Genomic DNA, 15509 nt, shown 5'->3' on the forward strand with positions numbered 1-15509 from the left:
TTTTTACTTCTGCATGAGGTATTCCACTTGTTTCTTCCTTTATAAATACTTGAGTGAAATATTTATTCAATTTATTTGCTATTTCCTTCTCATTTTCAATGACTACTCTATTAGTAGTATTATAACCTGGTTCTGCTTCAGCCTCACTACAAACCAAAAGTGAGGGTCCTACCGACAACCACACGCTCATTCAGGAAGTGGTCCCCTGAGGCAGAGAAGGCTCTGAGAGAATGCTTTGGAACTACAGACTGGGATATCCTGCAGGGATCACATAGTGAGAACATTGAGGAGGTTGTTGACTGCACTACTGACTACATCAACTTTTGTGTGGACATTGTAGTTCCAGTAAGAACTGTACGCTGCTATGCTAACAACAAGCCATGGATTACAAGTGACATCAAGGGCCTTTTGAACCAGAAGAAAAGGGCTTTTAAAGGCGGTGATCAGCATGAGCTCAAGCGCTTGCAGAAGGAACTCAGAGTCCAGCTCAGGGTGGCGAAGGAGCAGTACAGAAGAAAGCTGGAGCAGAAGTTGCAGAATAACAGAATGAAGGAAGTGTGGGAAGGGATGAAGATCATCACTGGCTGCAGCTCGAAGCGGGGTGCCACCATCGAGAGAGACGTGAAGAGAGCAAACCAAATGAACAACTTCTTTAACAGGTTTGACCACCCTAACCCACTCTCACTCTCACCTTGGAGTACTGCACCCTCCACACATCCTTCTGCTGATACCAGCATAGGAGAGACATCCCCACCCACAATTACAACAGCGCAGGTGAGCAGAGAGCTGAGGAGACTTCATGCCAGCAAAGCAGCGGGTCCAGATGAAGTATCGCCACGACTGCTGAAGGTCTGTGCATCAGAGCTGGGGGGTCCTCTACAGCGCATATTCAACCTGAGCCTGGAACAGGGGAGAGTCCCGAGGCTTTGGAAAAAATCTTGCATCACCCCAGTCCCAAAGGTATCACGTCCTAGTGAGCTGAATGACTTCCGGCCTGTTGCTCTGACATCACATGTGATAAAGACCATGGAGAGGCTGCTGCTTCACCACATGAGGCCACAGGTTCAACACGCCCTCGACCCTCTGCAGTTTGCATATCAGGAGAAGGTGGGAGCGGAGGATGCCATCATCTATATGCTACACCGATCCCTCTCCCACTTGGACAGAGGCAGTGGTGCTGTAAGAATTATGTTTCTAGACTTCTCTAGCGCCTTCAACACAATCCAACCTCTGCTCCTTAGGGACAAACTGACAGAGATGGGAGTAGATTCATACCTGGTGGTATGGATCGTGGACTATCTTAAAGACAGACCTCAGTATGTGCGCGTCTCGGGAACTGCACGTCTGACATTGTGGTCAGCAACACAGGAGCACCGCAGGGGACTGTACTTTCTCCGGTCCTGTTCAGCCTATATACATCGGACTTCCAATACAACTCGGAGTCCTGCCACGTGCAAAAGTTCGCTGACGACACTGCTATCATGGGCTGCATCAGGAGTGGGCAGGAGGATGAGTATAGGGACCTAATCAAGGACTTTGTTAAATAGTGCGACTCAAACCACCTACACCTGAACACCAGCAAAACCAAGGAGCTGGTGGTGGATTTTAGGAGGCCCAGACCCCTCATGGACCCCGTGATCATCAGAAGTGACTGTGTGCAGATGGTGCAGACCCATAAATACCTGGGAGTGCAGCTGGATGATAAATTAGACTGGACTGCCAATACTGATGCTCTGTGTAAGAAAGGACAGAGCCGGTTATACTTCCTTAGAAGGCTGGTGTCCTTCAACATCTGCAATAAGATGCTGCAGATGTTCTATCAGACGGTTGTGGCAAGCGCCCTCTTGTACACGGTGGTGTGCTGGGGAGGCAGCATTAAGAAGAAGGACGCCTCACGCCTGGACAAACTGGTAAGGCAGGCAGGCTCTATTGTTGGCATGGAGCTGGACAGCTTGACATCTGTGGCAGAGCGACGGGTGCTCAGCAGGCTCCTGTCAATTATGGAGAATCCACTGCATCCACTGCTGTCACTGTCCTGCTCCACTGACAGACTGAGGAAATCGTTCCTCCCCCAAACTATGCGACTCTTCAATTCCACCGGGGGGGTAAACGTTAACATTATACAATGTTATTGTCTGTTTTTACCTGCATTGTTATCAATCTTTAATTTAATATTGTTTTTTGTATCAGTATGCTGCTGCTGGAGTATGTGAATTTCCTCTTGGGATTAATAAAGTATCTATCTATCTATCTATCTATCTATCTATCTATCTATCTATCTATCTATCTATCTATCTATCTATCTATCTATCTATCTATCTATCTATCTATCTATCTATCTATCTATCTATCTATCTATCTATCTATCTATCTATCTATGTCTTTAAGGTTTCTTAAATTCTTTTATTGTCTTTTTATTGGAGTAGTACCGAAAAAATTGTTTGCTCTTTGTCTCGACTTCACTTGCAATTTTTATATTGGTTTCTCTTTTGACATTTCAGATACTTTTTTTGATCCCTTGCTGTAATGTCTGGTATTCCTCTATTATTTGCCTTTTTAAAATTTTCTCGTACAGTGATCTTTTCAGTTTTACTTTTTAAATTATGTTCCTGTTTATTCATTTCAGGTGATTTTTTAGTCTTTTTGTTTTATTGGTTTTTGAAATAATTTTACTTTGAGCCTGGATCAGAAAATCACTGAAGTAAAACCATCATTCATAGATACTGTGTCATGAGGGAAGTTTGTAGCACTACTCATTTTTAATAAGTAATTGTCTTGGAGCCTGCAGGTTTGAGATGCCTGCAGGTACACATGAGAATGTGCATGCAACGCTACAAGTTTGATTGGGGTGCTTGGCTGATTGCACATTAATGTGCAAACATAGGCGATCAATCATGTGCTTCATTTGTACCTGGTCATGGCTGATTGTAGCCCCTGCACCCAGCCAGTGCATAAAAGGGATCCTGCATGGCGACAAGAGGACAAGCAGAGAAGCAGAGTTTAAAGAATGCAAAGAATGATGTCGGAGCTGGCAGGATCGGGAGACGCCAACATATGGTAGTGTGCAGGCAGACAGCCTAGTAGAGAGCCCTGAGGAGGAGCGCATGGCCAGCACTCGAAGGGGCTGAAGAAGGTCACTCCAGCTGAGTGTCCTGGAGGCAGCAGGAGCTAGACATTTTTTAAGAGAGTTCCTTCGTAAGGCTGAGGAGTGGCAGTGGGAGTTGGAGGAGCGAGGCTCAATGTGGAGCCCTGCCAGAAGCCTCTGACAACAGCTGTGTAATTTATCATCCTCACCATTTCAGTTTCTTCTTTTGTATTCCCGATAGCAAGACAGGAGAGTACGCCCCAGTACCCCCTTTCATCTCAATGTGGCTCCTCATATCTGAACCAGCAATGTGGTCGTCAGATCTGCATGCGTCACATAGCGTTCACAATTTGCCTTCTGTTACACAATCTTCAAAGCTGAGCAGTTAGTATGTGGAACAATACCTGCAATCTAGTGCCCAAGGACTGTGACCAGAAATTAGGAGGTTGTTATGATTTCAGTTTTTTTCCATTTTTCATTATTTCTGTTTTTTTGTTTTTGTTTTATGTAAAAAAATATATTTCTTTGATTATTTTATTTGCAAATGTGAAAAATGTTTCTGTATTTCTGTGTATATATTGATATTGATATTGAGCCATCCTTCTGGCAGTTTAGGTCAGAGTATAATAAACTCAAGTATGGTACAGTGTAGATGTGAAGGAGCATTGTAAATATTCATTTTGTGGGGAAGTCGTTGTCTTTTGATTCGTTTTTTTCCTGTTTTTCTTGGGACATTCTTTTGGATTGTGTGCTAGGCCTGGTTTGCTGATGAAAATTAATTTGCTTTTCTATGTCACTATAAGTTTAAATGATGTCTGTTTGATAATGCACTAAATGTAATAGTTTTTTTAATAAATTCTCTTTTAGTAGTCTTGCTGAAATTTCTCTGAATGTATAATGAAAATATATCATTTTTCTTCAAAATAAGCACCCTTAAAAGTATCGTAAATTAAATCTGCAAAGATAAAAGCAAGATTATGGCGATTTAAACCCCCTGTTTAACTTTCCTAAATTGAAGTATGGTAGTACTTAAGTCTATTAAGCGGCCGGCACAGCATTATCTTTATTGCTTATGTTAGGAGAGGAGGCTGTTCCTTCTTTCTCCTTGTTCGTTAAATTGGAGTGTGCTGTTTGATGGCTCTTATAGTGGTCAACCCAGAGAGCTGTAAACATTCCCCATCTTAGTAATTAACTTTGAATCTATATGGGAGAAGCAATAGAAATACATCATACTGTACATCTGAATTTAGACTTATTTCTAACATATTTATGCTTGTGAAAAGTTTTCAGGGTATACAGCACGAGCAAGACTGAGGAACCCATTTATTTATTTATTTATATTAATGCCCAATTTGTGATAAGTACTTAATATGGTAATAGGCTATTGGGGAGACAAGCAATTAGAAAAAAAAACATTTATATTACATGTAAAAGGCAAATGCAACAGCAATGCTGTTTATTCAAGAAATGTTTACAGACTAGCATGTCTAAAAGCAGTTTTACCTGTCCATGGAAAAAAGCATCTGCAGAAATCAGAAAACAGTTGAATAATAACCTACATTATCAGTGCAAAAAAAAAAAGGGAAAACTAGTTAAGCATTATGATTCTGTTATCTCATACTGAGACGTGATTGTTCCACCACACTTGGATGTGCTGCCAGAATTAGTTGCAAAGGCACTTGGAGTATTTCCGGGTGTCCATGTAACACTTCCACCACAACTGGGAGTTCTGCTGGAAATTAATTGGAGAGCACCTGGAATACTTTTGGGTACGATATAAAAGAGGCCACCTCACTCCATTCTGAGAGCTGGAGTTGGGAGGAAGAGGACAGAGCTTGTGGGAGAGGAGTGGAGGCAGAAGTAAGGAAAGATAGAAGAAGAGAAAGAGAGAAAAGGAAAAGAAGAAGGGACTGAGCAATATTTGTGGGCGATCTGTGCACTGTGTGCTATAAAAGAAAGAGAAGCCTCTCTGTGTTAGGGTTAAACTTCCACGATAGATAGATAGATAGATAGATAGATAGATAGATAGATAGATAGATAGATAGATAGATAGATAGATAGATAGATAGATAGATAGATAGATAGATAGATAGATAGATAGATAGATAGATAGATAGATAGATAGGAAGTTTGGCTTTCTACAGAACCTTTTTAAACAAAATAAATAGATAAATAAATATATATTTGCACATTTACACTGTGGTTTGAAAACGTAGCAGAAGACATTAAGGCATTACGCAGGCTTACTGCTGTTAGTGTAAAGGAGCCCCAGTAGCCTTTCCTGCTGAATGATTTGTTGGGTGAATGTTCTCCATGTTAGTGCGTCAGAAAGAGGATGTGCTGTATTATTCAGAAATGTTATCAACATTCATTTTCATTCTCTGCTTTGCTGCTACTTTTTGGGGGTCTAGAGTGCATTCTATAACTGAGTCTGTCCTTTTCATTATCTTGTTGATTCGGTCGGCCTCTCTTGAATTGTTGTTACCAGCTCAGCACACCACAGCATAGTGTAAAATCACACTGGCCATTACAGAACTGTAGAAGATGTGAAGGATGTCACTACCTACATTAAAGGAATGCAGTCTTCTAAGAACAAAAGAGCCTGCTCTGCCCTTTTTCATTTATGGACCAGTCCAACCTGTCACTGATATGGACTTCCAAGTACTGGTAGAAGTACACCACCTCTACATCCACTCCCTGAAAAGTGAACTGACATAGAGTCTCTTTGGTGCGACTACACAGATGATATCAGCGTAGCTCAATGACTACTCCCAGTACCTGCAATAATATTTTTATTAAGCAAAAGAAGTGTAGAAAAGAGAACATTTCTATGGCTGTCTGCCTGTGAGAAAATATCTATTTTGGGAATCAATAAAGAGTGGAAACAGTACTGTTATTGTGTTGAACATGCAAGTCACACAGTAACAAGGATTCAGCCAGTTTGTTTACAAAAGGTTTTATTTAACACATGGCTTGTTCAGAAGATCACAATCTTAATTATAATATGGTGCAAAAAATAACCTTTTCAGGCAGCAACCTGAGATTTGACTAAGAGTGTGAGTTTGACATTTCTGTTATTCAGGATATTACACATTTCATGGCTGAGAACAGAAAGCTGGGTCAAGACAATTAATTAATTGATAAACTAACAGATTGACCTCAAATTTTGAAAAATAGAATGGAACCCTTATCTTGTGCTACACTCCAATATGGGACAGTCAGTGAAATCCAAAATTGTTTACCAAAACATGGCATCTTATCATCATGTTAAAAAGGGTGTTAATAAGGGTGAGATCCTGAGTTAATTAAAAGATAGTGCTGTTGTGTGTTATAAATGTACATAAGTAAGTTTAAACTGACAAGAATTGACAACCAGTGAACTCTGTTTAAATGCTGGCTGCTTATGCTGTCTTTATCCTGTTTATCTCTGAATGCCATCACCATGAATATTTAAAAATTGTTGACCTTCAGCAAGATAATTGGAATTCAGCTTATTAAGCTAAAAATGCAGTCAGCACTGTGTGGGAATTTAGTCCTGTGGGTCAAATAGACAGGATATTTGAGAGTGATAACCTATACCCTACCAAGGCTGATAAGCATCAAAAAGAATGATAGTCTTGTAAAATGTTATTGTAGTTAGGATAAAATATGAAGATTTCACTGTGTCGCACCAGTTTGAATCTCTTTTTTATCAGAATTTTGTGGTGTATTTCCAGGGATACTTGGGATCATTTATTATTGTCCTGTTAGACTGCTAATATACTCATTTGCAATACAATGAATTGTTATGCAAAAATAATTAACATTATTCACAATATCTATTTAATGTACTATTTTTTTATTGAAGTAAGTTGATGTAACAGAAATCTGTACTGTAGTTGAATTTTGGTGGTGTGATAATATAATACTGTACAATATATTAAATATGTTATTAGACATCCTAAAACATTCAGATGCTTACAAATAGAAAGATGTTTATAGAAAATAGTTCACACAGATGTAGTGATAGATAGATAGATAGATGTAATTGAATTTAATTTAACAAAGCAGTACAATGCCTATTAAAAAAAGTCAGTGTCTTGTGAGTTTCCACATTTTATCGTTATGCAACATTGAATCACAATGAATTTAATTTGGGTTTATTGACACGCTGATTAACAGAAAAAGACTCTTTAATGCCAAAGTGAAAACAGGCATCTGCAAAGTGGTTTAAATTTATTATAAATATCCATCCGTCCATTTTCCAATCCGCTGAATCCGAACACAGGGTCACGGGGGTCTGCTGGAGCCAATCCCAGCCAACACAGGGCACAAGGCAGGAACCAATCCCAGGCAGGGTGCCAACCCACCGCAGGACACACACCCACACACCAAGCACACACCAAGCACACACTAGGGCCAATTTAGAATCGCCAATCCACCTAACCTGCATGTCTTTGGACTGTGGGAGGAAACCGGAGCACCCGGAGGAAACCCACGCAGACATGGGGAGAACATGCAAACTCCACGCAGGGAGGACCCAGGAAGCGAACCTGGGTCTCCTAATAGCGAGGCAGCAGCGCTACCACTGCGCCACCCTATTATAAATATAAAATACAAAATTATTGATCTCATAAGTATTCACCTCCTTTAATATGTCACACCCAAATTATCACTCGTGCAGCCAGTCGGTTTCAGAAGTCACGAAATTAGTTCAACTGGGACCATTGCCTGTAGTCAAGGGGTTTTAGTTGATTGTACTATAAATGCACCTGGATGTGGAAAGTTAAACTTGTAGTGAGTAAGTATGGTGGCCTAACCTACACGATGATGACGACGAAGAAGAAGAAGAAGAAACAATGACAACAACACACAACTCTGTGAAAAGGTGCTTAAAAAGCACAGTTCAGAGGATGTTGAAAAGAAAATGAACTCACTGAATGGATATTTGGTACAGTTAAATCAGTCATTAAGAAATGGAAACCGTATGGCACAGTTAACAGAGTGAACGTGCAAGGAGAACTAGTGAACACTGAAGGAGTTACAAGCCAGAGGAGCTTAGATTTGAGAGACTGTGCAGGCAACAACTGCTGCCGAAGTGCTTCACCAGTCCTAGCTGTATGGGAGAGTGGCAAGGAGAAAGCCAGTGTTAAAAAACACACACATATCCTCTCACATAGAATTTGCTTGAAGGAACAGACTGAAATCAACTGGGAGAAGGTGGTGGTGGCAGCATCATGCTGTGGGGATGCTTCACTGCAGCAAGTTCTGGAATGCATGTGAGGGTGGAGGGTTAAAAGAATGCAATAAAATACAGGGAAATCTTGGAGGGGAACCTGATATAGCCTGCAAGAAACCTGGACCTTAGGAGAAAATTTGCTTTGAAACAAGACGACGACCCCAAGCATGAAGCCAAAGTTACATAGGAATAGCTTGAAAACAACGATAATGTCCTGGAGTGGCTGAGTCAGAGTCTAGATCCAAATCCATTTGAGAATTTGTGGCTGAAATTGCAAAAGGCTGTTCATTTGCAGCTTGACTGAGCTTGAGGGGTTTTGTAAGGAAGAATGGGGGAAATTGCAGTGGACATAGACTAGAGGCTATTGTGGCTGCCAAAGGTGCATCTATTAAATACTGACCTGAAGGGGCTGAATACTTACGTGATCAATTATTTTTGTTTTGAATTTTTAATTAATTTAGAATGCTTTGTAGAGATCTGTTTTCACTTTGACATTAGTCTTACTCTGTTGACCAGTGTCAAAAGTCAAATTAAATCCACTGTGATACAAAATTCTATAATAATAAAATTTGAAAATTTCCAGAAGGGTGAATACTTTAAATATACACTGTACGTTAGGTTTACCTGTTTTATAAACAGTTTTATTATAAAACTTATACCATTTATAAAAACTGTTTATATGTTGACTTCAGCAGGCATACATTCTAAAGTCAAACAAATAACATATAATGTATATATGTTTAATTCATGTTATTATTTTCTCATAGTAACCCTGCTCCAGTATTTGAATAACATTATTGTGCAGTGTCACCAATACTGACATGTCTGTTCCATACATAACATTGCGGTTAGCTAAATATAGGGATTTTATTGTGTTATAGAATATTAAACTAACAACTATGGAAGAACATGTATACTCCAGTGCTATACACTAAACAATTATGCTGTGAATCTCCGCACCCATAAACTGTAGTAGTCTTAAACATCTGAACTGCTTAGTTCTTACAAATCCTCAGGCTGCCACATGATTGCATTTATGTGCTGCTGTTGCAGAGAAATTCATCCAAGACTCTGGTAGCAAAAATGTAATGTAAATGTAATATAAAACTTTGAAACATCAATACTGTAAGCATTAGTCAAAATGATAGCACAATATAGAGGGTGTTAAAGATGCCTGGACACAGACAGACACGGACATTAGATGTCCACAACATACACGTTTTATTTTCGTTTCCTGCACACATAGTACACAAACCCACAATAATGGCTCAGTCCTTATCTTTTCTTCTCTGTCTTTTTTTCACCGCCTCCACTCCACTCCAGCAAGCTCCATCCTCTTCCACCCAACTCCGGCTCTCAGAGAGGTGGCTGTTGGCTCCTTTTATAGCCCACCCGGAAGTGCTCCAGGTGTTTGATGACCCATTTCCAGCTGCACTTCCGGGTGTGGTGGAAGAACCGCCTACATGGGCTCAGGAACCACTGCAGCACCCCCTGGTGGTGGCCACAGACCCCAACAGACTTGAGTTCCAAAATCCTATGCCCGTGGCCCCAATGCAATTCAGGGGGGGGTGCCATCTAGCGTTCCAGGGAAAGTACTGTCCTTACCAGGCTTGCTCCCCTGGTCCATAGAATGAAGATACGTCCTGGCCGGACAAGAACCCCGGCCATCTGTGACAAGGGTTAGTGATCATTTTTATCTGTAGCATCTTTCATAGTGAGCATCTATAAACGCTGCATTGTTTTCTTCATCAAACCGAATAATCTTTTTGATATGCTGAGCTTATTTTTAGAAACCTTTTATAGGAACACACATTACAGTTTCTCAGATTATCTTCATACACTTTATGATACTGCCATGAATTTTTGAGACATTTTGACATTACTTCTAAGATTTATTTAATAAATGTCACTTCCCAGATAGTATAAAATATGGGAGGATATTTCAGTCAGTGTCTAAGTATATTTTTTCTTGAAATTTTAACCCTTTCTAACATTTCTTTTGATTTTGATTTTGTCAGTGATTTTGGTTTTGGTACTCAATCGTTTTCTTTTGGTTTTGACCTCAGCTTGCTTTTTTTCTCAGACCTTTTTTTCACCTACTCCTTTTTGATCAATCCTTTTAAGGGCCAGAAGATCTTTTAACAGTCCTTTTTAGGATAAACCTGTTCACTCCATTCCAGGTACAACAGATTACTAGGATCATCCTTGAATGTCTAGAAAGGGACAGTTAAGTGAAATGTATTAGCATTATTATTATCATTAATTAATATGAGCGACCCTGAGATGAAAATGGTGTGTAGTAAAATGCTTTAACTTCAGAAAGAAAGAAAATAAGGAATGAAAAAAGAAAGTTATTGTCTTAACTACAAGAATACAGCAGTTAGGTCTAACAGCTAAGGTGCTCAGAAAGAATTTTGAAATGGGAACAACCTTGAGTTGGGGATTGTTAGGTTACTCCAGTGAAAGAAGTACTCAAATCTACACAACCAGAGAGGTTTAGTAATGATCCAGCTTGCAATCGGAGTCCATGTGTCAAGAACTTTTTGTCTATTTTTGATTTAAGATGTTAACTGCAATACCATCCTGATTTTTCATAAACACCACTGTTTTGTTCGTGGCAACCACTGGCCAAGTGATGCCTGATGTCACTTCCCAGATAGAATATAACTTGGCTCAACTACATTATCAACTCTTCAATGAAAGTACAGCTGAATGAAATGGTATTTTTATTGTGACTGGATGGCTACAAAAGGGAACAAACGAATCATGGTGGTAAAAGTTTTGTAACAGGCTGCTCCTCTATATTCATTTTATGGTCAAATCTGCTAGGGTTTGCCTCCACTAGGTGTTCTTTGTGAGCCACTAGGTGTTCTTTGTGAGTGTCTGCCTACCCAAAGTAGTTCCTAACCAGCTCAGTAACACCACACTGCTGCCAAAAGAATATCCAACTAGACATAGAAATATGCAAAAAGGCACAACAGTAGTATTTCAAAAACACAAAGATAATGTGGAAAAAAGCACATGTTATAGCAAAAATAGCAAAATGCAAAAGATAAAAATAATGTAGTCTATATTGCTAAAATTAATCAGAAGTAGTCATAGAACTTGGCAATCCACAGAGTATATTAAATGTTAACACCTGCTTAAACATTTTAAATTTTGTAACAGCACTATTTGTTGCATCATGTGGGTTCTGATAAATAATGTACAGGAATGTTCCTTTTTTTCATCCTAAAACACCTGCAGTCCTTAATGTATGCATTCAGTGATTCTGGCAGAATAAAAGAGAATATGCTTTCACCTGGAGTACATTAATTTTATTCTGTGTTCTAACTGTAGACTAACTGTAAGTCCAGAAGTGTTCTAAAAGGAACAGTTATAAAAATACATTCTATCATAGCTGACAACAGCAAGAGGTCAGTTTTGGACAGTCATAAGTCCATCAAGGGACACTTTTGCTAAGAAGTCAACTTAGAGTTACCATTCGACATTCAGTATGTCTTTGGCGTGTAAGAGGAACCTGTTGTCTTGCTGAGAAAACCCATACTAATATGAATGAAATATGTGCACATTAAACAGCTGGCATATAGCTGGGAAATGAAGTTGGGTCCATGCATAAGGAAATTATACATTGAGTAATTTTATGATTTTGTATACTTTACATTTTTGCCTCAAATAAATCAAGTAATAAATTCAAGAAATCCTAGGTTGGGCACCAGACTCCTCCATACAAACATGAACAAATTGTGTGAAACCACTAGAACTATGAGGCAGTGTGACTAATCACTGCACTATTATGCCAATATGAAAATATATGAAAAAATAACAGTGCTACTGCACTGAAATAAATTCATTTTTTTAAAAGTTGAAAGGTGTTTTTCTGTTTTATCACACAAAAGCGGTAAAAATGCATTGAGCATTTAAGAGCAGTACCAAAGTATCAGTTTTTTTTCATGGGAAACCTATGTGGAGATGCTTTTTTGTCCAGTATAGGTTTCTAGTCAACCAAGAATTGGTGCCTTTAATTGTCTTTGTTATCTCTCATTTTAATAGTAGTAAGCAATGTTGGCCTGAGTTCCTGATTCTTAAGTTGTTTTTTATTGAACTCATTTGCTCTTGTCAGTCTGTAGAACAAACTGTGACTCTGAAACAGTTGGTATGCAACTTTCACTGTCTTTACTCAGTACAGATTTTTCATGCAATTTGCATTCTAATCTGAGTTTATGCAAATCTGCTTCTCAGATATTCATGTTTACTACTAAGAGGAAATTTATGATGCATTTCAAATATGTTTTAATATTATAAGTAATACATATATGAATATTTTGGAGGATAAGCCTTTCCCTAGAGCACAGTGTGCAAGGCTGGAAACAACCCAAAGCAGAGAGTCAGTCAATGACAGTAGCATAAGTTATAGTTCATTTTAATCCATTCACTGTAATAAAGTTTTGCTAATGCTCTAAGAAGAGTAGCCTATTGGTTAGTCTTTTGATTGTTATTTTAATATTGAAATAAGTGACTTTTGGTCCAGGTTAAAGGCTGACAGTTTGATGCGTTTGTATAGCTATAGCATCATAAACTTATGACTGGCATGTCATGCAGAGTAGTTCTTGCCTTCTTCTCAATTTCTGCTGGCATAGACTTCAGTTCACATGTGAACCTGACTGAGAAAAAAATAGATAAAAAATGATATCCAGAATCTAATTTTGATACAAAATGAACTGTTTATCTTGGCCATTTTCTCTTCCCACATGTTCATTTTAAGAGCTGCATTATATCAGGAACAAAACCTAGTCTTGGATAAAATTCTTGCCCATTAGAGGGCACACTCATGTACACACTCACACCATGTCTTGAAAACATGTCACTAGTCTGGGGGAAATATGCAAGCAAGAATGTCACTGTACTATGTACACAAATGGATCTGAATTTGAACTTCTGGAGGCTTAAGAATATTTGGGGTGCCAACCAGTCCACACCAGTTTAATAATAAAAGAAAAACAAAGTTAAAAAACAGTGTCCTACAGGATTCATAATGTAACAAAAGATTTGTGCTTCTCACACCACAAAACACTCTTTGAGCTGTCTGTCTTGGGCTTTTAGAAGGTCAAAATAAAACCTCCTTGGCTTGGCGCCTTGCCATAAGGGATAGTGCTTGCAACGCGCAGCAGGGGCAGAGCTAGACGTCATCTCGATTCAACAGGTTAACACTGTGGAGGAAAACAGAGACACAGATAATGGCAGTGCCCCCTCCTGCTCTGCTGCAGTATTGTTTGGCTTACCTGAGCCCTTTAGAAGGTCCCTAAGTGTGCATGCTTGATATATGTAGGATTGTCAACAATATTGAAATATGAATAAGTATCGATTTTAACATTTTAAAATTGCTTCAATACTCATTGTTCATATTATCAATTCTACAGCTTACTTTACAAACCCACTTCCAGTTTGCCATGGCTCAAGTTGCAGCCCCATTTCTATCACCCACTCATAGGTTTTAATAAGATGGCAACTGCAACCAAAACTGAAAGTTGGCAAACTGAGAGGTGTCTGGAAATTCTTCAGCTTTGTGCCAAATGGGAACAGAAAACTACAAAATATATGCAAATAATGGGGCTAACACAACCAATTTAGTTAAACACTTACAGGACTGAAACGTGAGTCAATGCAAAGAATTTCCAGAGGTATCTTATTTCTAAATTATAGAAACATTAACAAATATAAACCTGTAAACTGTTGTGTTTGATGTAGGGATGTGACATTTATTTTTTGCTACAGGTTAAAATATTTTTTTGTAGACAGTTAAGTGTCTAATGCATCAAGACGGGGGTTTGTAATTATTTTTATTCCCAGGCCAGTTTTACTGTTCATTCAGGATCAATGCTGTTTAACACTAGGGCTCCGTCGATTTTTAAACCCTCGCCACAAAGTGTGCTGCCTTAGTCCATAACTTTCTTTTATTTTATTACATGTCATTTTAAAATATTTTATCACATGTACTATATAATGTAAAGAGTTTTTGCGATACTTCCCTATGTGCTCATATATTTCTAGCTGTGCTTCACAGCATGTATTTAGCACATCTTGGCTCATCTGCAGCCCAACAAAAGCCCACCACAGCCTCATGGATGAGCACGTTGGCACGCTTGGAAGTTACAAAGACATCGTCTTTTATTTACAATGTGCACTGTTGGCAATTATGCAAAGCCTTTAAGTGTGATAGTGGTCTGTTTGTGTGTTACTTTTCTAAACAATTGTTTACAAATGATCACGTTAATGGTCTTTTTACTTTAATATTTATTTAATGTTTGTTTTCATATTTATATGTATATTGTTTGCAAAAGATGGCAATACTTGAATTTAATTATCATTTAATGACATTTGTAACATTTCATTTTACTACCTCAGTAACAGTGTTTGTTTTCATCAATGTAAAAAAAAAAATCTGTTGACTTCTTTATATTTTATTATTTATTGAACTTTACATGTACCTTTTACAAAAGATTGCACTACCTGAAGCATTTTCATTTAATAACTACATTTTCTTTTATTTGTTTTCATCAATGTAAATATTTTAATGCAAGCAGAATTTTTTGAGTGGCTTTAAGTACTGTATTGGGTATCAAAAATAGTATCGAATTTCAATACATTTCATAGTATCATATTGAAGTTTTGAAATTTTGGTATAGTGATAACCTTAGTTTTATAGTTTAGTTAGTTTTAGCCACTGTAATACCTTGCCATCCTGAAATTATTCACGTATAATGTTACTTGTTTCTGTACCTCTGCTTATTGTATATGTTTATACAATATATATATATATATATATATATATATATATATATATATATATATATATATATATATATACACTAAATTTTTCTCAGTACCGTTACATTAATAAAATAACAAACCTGCTTATGCAAATTCATGGTAGAGGGAAACTTAAACTTAGCAGGGCCACATTGGTTGTAAAGCAGGTCCTCTGCAGCAACTAATCAAGCACAAAACCAACACTCACAAAGAACCAGTTGTATATTCAGAAGTAATCTAAAATGCACATCTTTGGGAATGTGGGAGAAGACCTCACACAGACACAGAGAACATGTCTTAACTCAGCAAGAGCAGCAGTCAGGCACAGGATTCAAAGTCAGGATTCTGAATATGTAGGGTAGCAGCACTAACTGAACATGACAGCCTACATTAATA

At 38.3% G+C, this 15509-nt stretch overlaps 1 protein-coding gene across 3 annotated transcripts in view; it reads left to right on the forward strand.

Annotated features, from left to right (window-relative positions):
* Positions 1-15509, forward strand: part of LOC114653632 (E3 ubiquitin-protein ligase HECW1-like) — a 461230-nt gene that overhangs the window by 221710 nt on the left and 224011 nt on the right. The window lies entirely within an intron of this gene.

This window comes from Erpetoichthys calabaricus, chromosome 6 (assembly GCF_900747795.2).
Source record: "Erpetoichthys calabaricus chromosome 6, fErpCal1.3, whole genome shotgun sequence".
Classification (NCBI taxonomy): domain Eukaryota; kingdom Metazoa; phylum Chordata; class Cladistia; order Polypteriformes; family Polypteridae; genus Erpetoichthys; species Erpetoichthys calabaricus.